This window comes from Pseudophryne corroboree, chromosome 4 (genome assembly GCF_028390025.1).
Source record: "Pseudophryne corroboree isolate aPseCor3 chromosome 4, aPseCor3.hap2, whole genome shotgun sequence".
In the NCBI taxonomy this organism is placed as follows: Eukaryota; Metazoa; Chordata; class Amphibia; order Anura; family Myobatrachidae; genus Pseudophryne; species Pseudophryne corroboree.
The window spans coordinates 646,180,194-646,189,643 of record NC_086447.1 but is presented as its reverse complement, the minus strand read 5'-3'; the positions used below and the strand labels follow the sequence as shown (position 1 = coordinate 646,189,643).

At 44.4% G+C, this 9,450-nt stretch overlaps 1 non-coding gene across 1 annotated transcript; it reads left to right on the top strand.

The window, feature by feature from the left end:
* TRNAY-AUA (transfer RNA tyrosine (anticodon AUA)) lies at positions 1 to 93 on the top strand. The gene is given in 2 exon segments: positions 1 to 39; positions 54 to 93. It is a non-coding gene; the product is annotated as a tRNA-Tyr (tRNA).
* The last annotated feature ends 9,357 nt before the right edge of the window (positions 94 to 9,450 follow it).

Genomic DNA, 9,450 nt, shown 5'->3' with positions numbered 1-9,450 from the left:
GCTCCAGTGGCGCAGTTGGTCAGCGCGCGTTGCTTATAAGACAGTATCTGTTGAGCAATACCAAGGTTGTGAGTTCAAGCCTCACCTGGAGCAGATTTTTTTTTTCTTTTTCTTATGTCAATAGTCACTTATTATAATCAGCTACCTTAATATTTAATATGATATTACAAAGGATGGAAGAAAGAAAGAAAAACCACAAACATGATAATGTATTTAAGTTGTCAGCACACATCTGCTTTGGTTCAAATGCATTGCATATCTTCCTTTAGTCAGCCAACAAAACAGCAATGGAAAAGATTAACATACTGTTGGTAAAGCAGTTGCATCAAATTGATTTTCTGCAATATAGCATGATAATCCATACTGACATCTCTGGTTAGTACCAGCACATTTCTTGCTGGACTTGGTAATTCAAAGAACACAGTAAACAGCTTCACATTTTCTCAAAAATAAATAATTGACTATTAAAAACCTATCAGTCTTAAATAAGAACATCAGTACGCACCACTGACATAATGGATAAGTCACTGTCCTCCTAAGCCAGTGGTTGTGGGTTTAAGTCCCATCTGAGTTGGAAGTCATTACAGCAAGTGTCTCATCACTAGAGTTGATATTTTATCCTTGCTTTAACTGTACAACAGTCTTGCAGTGTTTAGCTTGCAAAAAATGACCACAGAAGCTAAAAAATGACTTTTATTATGATAACATTGTTGTTGTTTTAAAAAAAAAAAAATTATATCACCGTGGACAGCTTATTCAAGTGCCATCTGGCATGCATGTTCGTTTGTTGCTCATCATTCATTACCAAAAATGATTTTCTTTTTCAATTCTTAACTGTACTGATTGTATTGAATAAAATCCATATCTAGCATAACCAACGCATGCTGTTAAGTGCTCCAGTGGTGCAATTGGTCAGCGCGCGGTACTTATAAGACAGTATCTGTTGAGCAATGCCGAGGTTGTGAGTTCAAGCGTCACCTAAAGCAGCTTTGTTTACTGTTTTTTTTCTTTTTCTTAAGTCAATAGTCATTGATTATAATCAGCTACCTAAATATTTAATATTATATTACAAAGGATTGAAGAAAGAAAGAAAAACCACAAACATGATTATGTATTTAAGTTGTCAGCACACATCTGCTATGGTTCAAATGCACTGCATATCTTCCTTCAGTCAGCCAACAAAACAGCAATGGAAAAGATTAACATCCTGTTGGTAAAGCAGTTGCATCAAATTGATTTTCTGCAATATAGCATGATAATCCATACTGACATCTCTGGTTAGTACCAGCACATTTCTAGCTGGACTTATTAATGCAAAGAAAACAGTAAACAGCTTCACCTTTTCTCAAAAATAAATTATTGACTATTAAAAATCTATCAGTCTTAAATGAGAACATCAGTACGCACCACTGGCATAATGGATATGTCACTGTCCTCCTAAGCCAGTGGTTGTGGGTTTAAGTCCCATCTGAGTTGAAGTCATTAAAGCAAGTGTCTCATCACTAGAGTTGATATTTTATCCTTGCTTCAACTGTGCAACAGTCTTGCAGTGTTTAGCTTGCAAAAAATGACCACAGAAGCTAAAAAATGACATTTATTATGATAACATTATTGTTGTTGTTTTTAAAAAAAATTCTATCACCGTGGACAGCTTATTCAAGTGCCATCTGGCATGCACGTTCGTTTGTTGCTCATCATTCATCACCAAAAATGATTTTCTTTTTCAATTCTTATGACTGTACTGATTGTATTGAATAAAATCCACATCTAGCATAACCAACAGATGCAGTTAAGTGTTCCAGTGGCACAATTGGTCAGCGCGCGTTACTTATAAGACAGTAGCTGTTGAGCAATGCAGAGGTTGTGAGTTCAAGCCTCACCTGAACCAACTTTGTTTACTGTTTTTTTTCTTTTTCTTATGTCAATAGTCATTGATTATAATCAGCTACCTTAATATTTAATATGATATTACAAAGGATGGAGGAAAGAAAGAAAAACCACAAACATGATTATGTATTTAAGTTGTCAGCACACATCTGCTTTGGTTCAAATGCACTGCATATCTTCCTTCAGTCAGCCAACAAAACAGCAATGGAAAATATTAACATACTGTTGGTAAAGCAGTTGCATCAAATTGATTTTCTGCAATATAGCATGATAATCCATACTGACATCTCTGGTTAGTACCAGCACATTTCTTGCTGGACTTGGTAATGCAAAGAACACAGTAAACAGCTTCACCTTTTCTCAAAAATAAATAATTGACTATTAAAAACCTATCAGTCTTAAATAAGAACATCAGTACGCACCACTGGCATAATGGATAAGTCCCTGCCCTCCTAAGCCAGTGGTTGTGGGTTTAAGTCCCATATGAGTTGGAAGTCATTACAGCAAGTCTCTCATCACTAGAGTTGATATTTTATTAGAGATGAGCGGGTTCGGTTCCTCGGAATCCGAACCCGCCCGAACTTCATGTTTTTTTTCACGGGTCCGAGCGACTCGGATCTTCCCGCCTTGCTCGGTTAACCCGAGCGCGCCCGAACGTCATCATGACGCTGTCGGATTCTCGCGAGACTCGGATTCTATATAAGGAGCCGCGCGTCGCCGCCATTTTCACACGTGCATTGAGATTGATAGGGAGAGGACGTGGCTGGCGTCCTCTCCATTTAGATTAGAAGAGAGAGAGTGAGATTGATTTGAGACAGAGACACTTGATTTACTGGAGCTTAGGAGTACTGTAGAGAGTGCAGAGTTTAGTAGTGACTGACCACAGTGACCACCAGACAGTGCAGTTTTATTTAATATAATCCGTTCTCTGCCTGAAAAAAACGATACACAGTGACTCAGTCACATACCATATCTGTGTGCACTGCTCAGCCCAGTGTGCTGCATCATCTATGTATATATCTGACTGTGCTCACACAGCTTATAATTGTGGGGGAGACTGGGGAGCAGTGCCAGTTATAGGTTATAGCAGGAGCCAGGAGTACATATTATTAAAATTAAACAGTGCACACTTTTGCTGCAGGAGTGCCACTGCCAGTGTGACTGACCAGTGACCTGACCACACTGACCACCAGTATAGTTAGTAGTATACTATATTGTGATTGCCTGAAAAAGTTAAACACTTGTCGTGTGACTTGTGTGGTGTTTTTTTTTTATTCTATAAAAAACTCATTCTGCTGACAGACAGTGTCCAGCAGGTCCGTCATTATATAATATATACCTGTCCGGCTGCAGTAGTGATATATATATATTTTTTATATCATTATTTATCATCCAGTCGCAGCAGACACAGTACGGTAGTTCACGGCTGTAGCTACCTCTGTGTCGGCACTCGGCAGTCCATCCATAATTGTATACCACCTACCCGTGGTTTTTTTTTCTTTCTTCTTTATACATACATACTACATCTCTTTATCAACCAGTCTATATTAGCAGCAGACACAGTACAGTAGTCCACGGCTGTAGCTACCTCTGTGTCGGCACTCGGCAGTCCATCCATAATTGTATACCACCTACCCGTGGTTTTTTTTTCTTTCTTCTTTATACATACATACTACATCTCTTTATCAACCAGTCTATATTAGCAGCAGACACAGTACAGTACGGTAGTCCACGGCTGTAGCTACCTCTGTGTCGGCACTCGGCAGTCCGTCCATAATTGTATACCACCTACCCGTGGTTTTTTTTTCTTTCTTCTTTATACATACATACTACATCTCTTTATCAACCAGTCTATATTAGCAGCAGACACAGTACAGTAGTCCACGGCTGTAGCTACCTCTGTGTCGGCACTCGGCAGTCCATCCATAATTGTATACCACCTACCCGTGGTTTTTTTTCTTTCTTCTTTATACATACATACTACATCTCTTTATCAACCAGTCTATATTAGCAGCAGACACAGTACAGTACGGTAGTCCACGGCTGTAGCTACCTCTGTGTCGGCACTCGGCAGTCCGTCCATAATTGTATACCACCTACCCGTGGTTTTTTTTTCTTTCTTCTTTATACATACATACTACATCTCTTTATCAACCAGTCTATATTAGCAGCAGACACAGTACAGTAGTCCACGGCTGTAGCTACCTCTGTGTCGGCACTCGGCAGTCCATCCATAATTGTATACCACCTACCCGTGGTTTTTTTTTTCTTTCTTCTTTATACATACATACTACATCTCTTTATCAACCAGTCTATATTAGCAGCAGACACAGTACAGTACGGTAGTCCACGGCTGTAGCTACCTCTGTGTCGGCACTCGGCAGTCCGTCCATAATTGTATACCACCTACCCGTGGTTTTTTTTTCTTTCTTCTTTATACATACATACTACATCTCTTTATCAACCAGTCTATATTAGCAGCAGACACAGTACAGTAGTCCACGGCTGTAGCTACCTCTGTGTCGGCACTCGGCAGTCCATCCATAATTGTATACCACCTACCCGTGGTTTTTTTTTTTCTTTCTTCTTTATACATACTACATCTCATTATCAACCAGTCTATATTAGCAGCAGACACAGTACGGTAGTCCACGGCTTTAGCTACCTCTGTGTCGGCACTCGGCAGTCCGTCCATAATTGTATACCATCTACCCGTGGTTTTTTTTTCTTTCTTCTTTATACATACTACATCTCATTATCAACCAGTCTATATTAGCAGCAGACACAGTACGGTAGTCCACGGCTGTAGCTACCTCTGTGTCGGCACTCGGCAGTCCATCCATAATTGTATACCACCTACCCGTGGTTTTTTTTCTTTCTTCTTTATACATACTACATCTCATTATCATCCAGTCTATATTAGCAGCAGACACAGTACAGTACGGTAGTCCACGGCTGTAGCTACCTCTGTGTCGGCACTCGGCAGTCCGTCCATAATTGTATACCACCTACCCGTGGTTTTTTTTTTCTTTCTTCTTTATACATACTACATCTCATTATCAACCAGTCTATATTAGCAGCAGACACAGTACGGTAGTCCACGGCTGTAGCTACCTCTGTGTCGGCACTCGGCAGTCCATCCATAATTGTATACCACCTACCCGTGGTTTTTTTTTCTTTCTTCTTTATACATACATACTACATCTCATTATCATCCAGTCTATATTAGCAGCAGACACAGTACAGTACAATAGTCCACGGCTGTAGCTACCTCTGTGTCGGCACTCGGCAGTCCATCCATAATTGTATACTAGTATCCATCCATCTCCATTGTTTACCTGAGGTGCCTTTTAGTTGTGCCTATTAAAATATGGAGAACAAAAATGTTGAGGTTCCAAAATTAGGGAAAGATCAAGATCCACTTCCACCTCATGCTGAAGCTGCTGCCACTAGTCATGGCCGAGACGATGAAATGCCAGCAACGTCGTCTGCCAAGGCCGATGCCCAATGTCATAGTACAGAGCATGTCAAATCCAAAACACCAAATATCAGTAAAAAAAGGACTCCAAAACCTAAAATAAAATTGTCGGAGGAGAAGCGTAAACTTGCCAATATGCCATTTACCACACGGAGTGGCAAGGAACGGCTGAGGCCCTGGCCTATGTTCATGGCTAGTGGTTCAGCTTCACATGAGGATGGAAGCACTCAGCCTCTCGCTAGAAAACTGAAAAGACTCAAGCTGGCAAAAGCACCGCAAAGAACTGTGCGTTCTTCGAAATCCCAAATCCACAAGGAGAGTACAATTGTGTCGGTTGCGATGCCTGACCTTCCCAACACTGGACGTGAAGAGCATGCGCCTTCCACCATTTGCACGCCCCCTGCAAGTGCTGGAAGGAGCACCCGCAGTCCAGTTCCTGATAGTCAGATTGAAGATGTCAGTGTTGAAGTACACCAGGATGAGGAGGATATGGGTGTTGCTGGCGCTGGGGAGGAAATTGACCAGGAGGATTCTGATGGTGAGGTGGTTTGTTTAAGTCAGGCACCCGGGGAGACACCTGTTGTCCGTGGGAGGAATATGGCCGTTGACATGCCTGGTGAAAATACCAAAAAAATCAGCTCTTCGGTGTGGAAGTATTTCACCAGAAATGCGGACAACATTTGTCAAGCCGTGTGTTCCCTTTGTCAAGCTGTAATAAGTAGGGGTAAGGACGTTAACCACCTCGGAACATCCTCCCTTATACGTCACCTGCAGCGCATTCATAATAAGTCAGTGACAAGTTCAAAAACTTTGGGCGACAGCGGAAGCAGTCCACTGACCAGTAAATCCCTTCTTCTTGTAACCAAGCTCACGCAAACCACCCCACCAACTCCCTCAGTGTCAATTTCCTCCTTCCCCAGGAATGCCAATAGTCCTGCAGGCCATGTCACTGGCAATTCTGACGAGTCCTCTCCTGCCTGGGATTCCTCCGATGCATCCTTGCGTGTAACGCCTACTGCTGCTGGCGCTGCTGTTGTTGCTGCTGGGAGTCGATGGTCATCCCAGAGGGGAAGTCGTAAGCCCACTTGTACTACTTCCAGTAAGCAATTGACTGTCCAACAGTCCTTTGCGAGGAAGATGAAATATCACAGCAGTCATCCTGCTGCAAAGCGGATAACTGAGGCCTTGACAACTATGTTGGTGTTAGACGTGCGTCCGGTATCCGCCGTTAGTTCACAGGGAACTAGACAATTTATTGAGGCAGTGTGCCCCCGTTACCAAATACCATCTAGGTTCCACTTCGGTAGGCAGGCGATACCGAGAATGTACACGGACGTCAGAAAAAGACTCACCAGTGTCCTAAAAAATGCAGTTGTACCCAATGTCCACTTAACCACGGACATGTGGACAAGTGGAGCAGGGCAGGGTCAGGACTATATGACTGTGACAGCCCACTGGGTAGATGTATGGACTCCCGCTGCAAGAACAGCAGCGGCGGCACCAGTAGCAGCATCTCGCAAACGCCAACTCTTTCCTAGGCAGGCTACGCTTTGTATCACCGCTTTCCAGAATACGCACACAGCTAAAAACCTCTTACGGCAACTGAGGAAGATCATCGCAGAATGGCTTACCCCAATTGGACTCTCCTGTGGATTTGTGGCATCGGACAACGCCAGCAATATTGTGTGTGCATTAAATATGGGCAAATTCCAGCACGTCCCATGTTTTGCACATACCTTGAATTTGGTGGTGCAGAATTTTTTAAAAAACGACAGGGGCGTGCAAGAGATGCTGTCGGTGGCCAGAAGAATTGCGGGACACTTTCGGCGTACAGGCACCACGTACAGAAGACTGGAGCACCACCAAAAACTACTGAACCTGCCCTGCCATCATCTGAAGCAAGAAGTGGTAACGAGGTGGAATTCAACCCTCTATATGCTTCAGAGGTTGGAGGAGCAGCAAAAGGCCATTCAAGCCTATACAATTGAGCACGATATAGGAGGTGGAATGCACCTGTCTCAAGTGCAGTGGAGAATGATTTCAACGTTGTGCAAGGTTCTGATGCCCTTTGAACTTGCCACACGTGAAGTCAGTTCAGACACTGCCAGCCTGAGTCAGGTCATTCCCCTCATCAGGCTTTTGCAGAAGAAGCTGGAGACATTGAAGGAGGAGCTAACACGGAGCGATTCCGCTAGGCATGTGGGACTTGTGGATGGAGCCCTTAATTCGCATAACAAGGATTCACGGGTGGTCAATCTGTTGAAATCAGAGCACTACATTTTGGCCACCGTGCTCGATCCTAGATTTAAAACCTACCTTGGATCTCTCTTTCCGGCAGACACAAGTCTGCTGGGGTTGAAAGACCTGCTGGTGAGAAAATTGTCAAGTCAAGCGGAACGCGACCTGTCAACATCTCCTCCTTCACATTCTCCCGCAACTGGGGGTGCGAGGAAAAGGCTCAGAATTCCGAGCCCACCCGCTGGCGGTGATGCAGGGCAGTCTGGAGCGACTGCTGATGCTGACATCTGGTCCGGACTGAAGGACCTGACAACGATTACGGACATGTCGTCTACTGTCACTGCATATGATTCTCTCAACATTGAAAGAATGGTGGAGGATTATATGAGTGACCGCATCCAAGTAGGCACGTCACACAGTCCGTACTTATACTGGCAGGAAAAAGAGGCAATTTGGAGGCCCTTGCACAAACTGGCTTTATTCTACCTAAGTTGCCCTCCCACAAGTGTGTACTCCGAAAGAGTGTTTAGTGCCGCCGCTCACCTTGTCAGCAATCGGCGTACGAGGTTACATCCAGAAAATGTGGAGAAGATGATGTTCATTAAAATGAATTATAATCAATTCCTCCGCGGAGACATTGACCAGCAGCAATTGCCTCCACAAAGTACACAGGGAGCTGAGATGGTGGATTCCAGTGGGGACGAATTGATAATCTGTGAGGAGGGGGATGTACACGGTGATATATCGGAGGATGATGATGAGGTGGACATCTTGCCTCTGTAGAGCCAGTTTGTGCAAGGAGAGATTAATTGCTTCTTTTTTGGGGGGGGGTCCAAACCAACCCGTCATATCAGTCACAGTCGTGTGGCAGACCCTGTCACTGAAATGATGGGTTGGTTAAAGTGTGCATGTCCTGTTTATACAACATAAGGGTGGGTGGGAGGGCCCAAGGACAATTCCATCTTGCACCTCTTTTTTCTTTTATTTTTCTTTGCGTCATGTGCTGTTTGGGGAGGGTTTTTTGGAAGGGCCATCCTGCGTGACACTGCAGTGCCACTCCTAGATGGGCCCGGTGTTTGTGTCGGCCACTAGGGTCGCTTATCTTACTCACACAGTCAGCTACCTCATTGCGCCTCTTTTTTTCTTTGCGTCATGTGCTGTTTGGGGAGGGTTTTTTGGAAGGGCCATCCTGCGTGACACTGCAGTGCCACTCCTAGATGGGCCCGGTGTTTGTGTCGGCCACTAGGGTCGCTTATCTTACTCACACAGTCAGCTACCTCATTGCGCCTCTTTTTTTCTTTGCATCATGTGCTGTTTGGGGAGGGTTTTTTGGAAGGGCCATCCTGCGTGACACTGCAGTGCCACTCCTAGATGGGCCCGGTGTTTGTGTCGGCCACTAGGGTCGCTTATCTTACTCACACAGTCAGCTACCTCATTGCGCCTCTTTTTTTCTTTGCGTCATGTGCTGTTTGGGGAGGGTTTTTTGGAAGGGCCATCCTGCGTGACACTGCAGTGCCACTCCTAGATGGGCCCGGTGTTTGTGTCGGCCACTAGGGTCGCTTATCTTACTCACACAGTCAGCTACCTCATTGCGCCTCTTTTTTTCTTTGCGTCATGTGCTGTTTGGGGAGGGTTTTTTGGAAGGGCCATCCTGCGTGACACTGCAGTGCCACTCCTAGATGGGCCCGGTGTTTGTGTCGGCCACTAGGGTCGCTTATCTTACTCACACAGTCAGCTACCTCATTGCGCCTCTTTTTTTCTTTGCGTCATGTGCTGTTTGGGGAGGGTTTTTTGGAAGGGACATCCTGCGTGACACTGCAGTGCCACTCCTAGATGGGCCCGGTGTT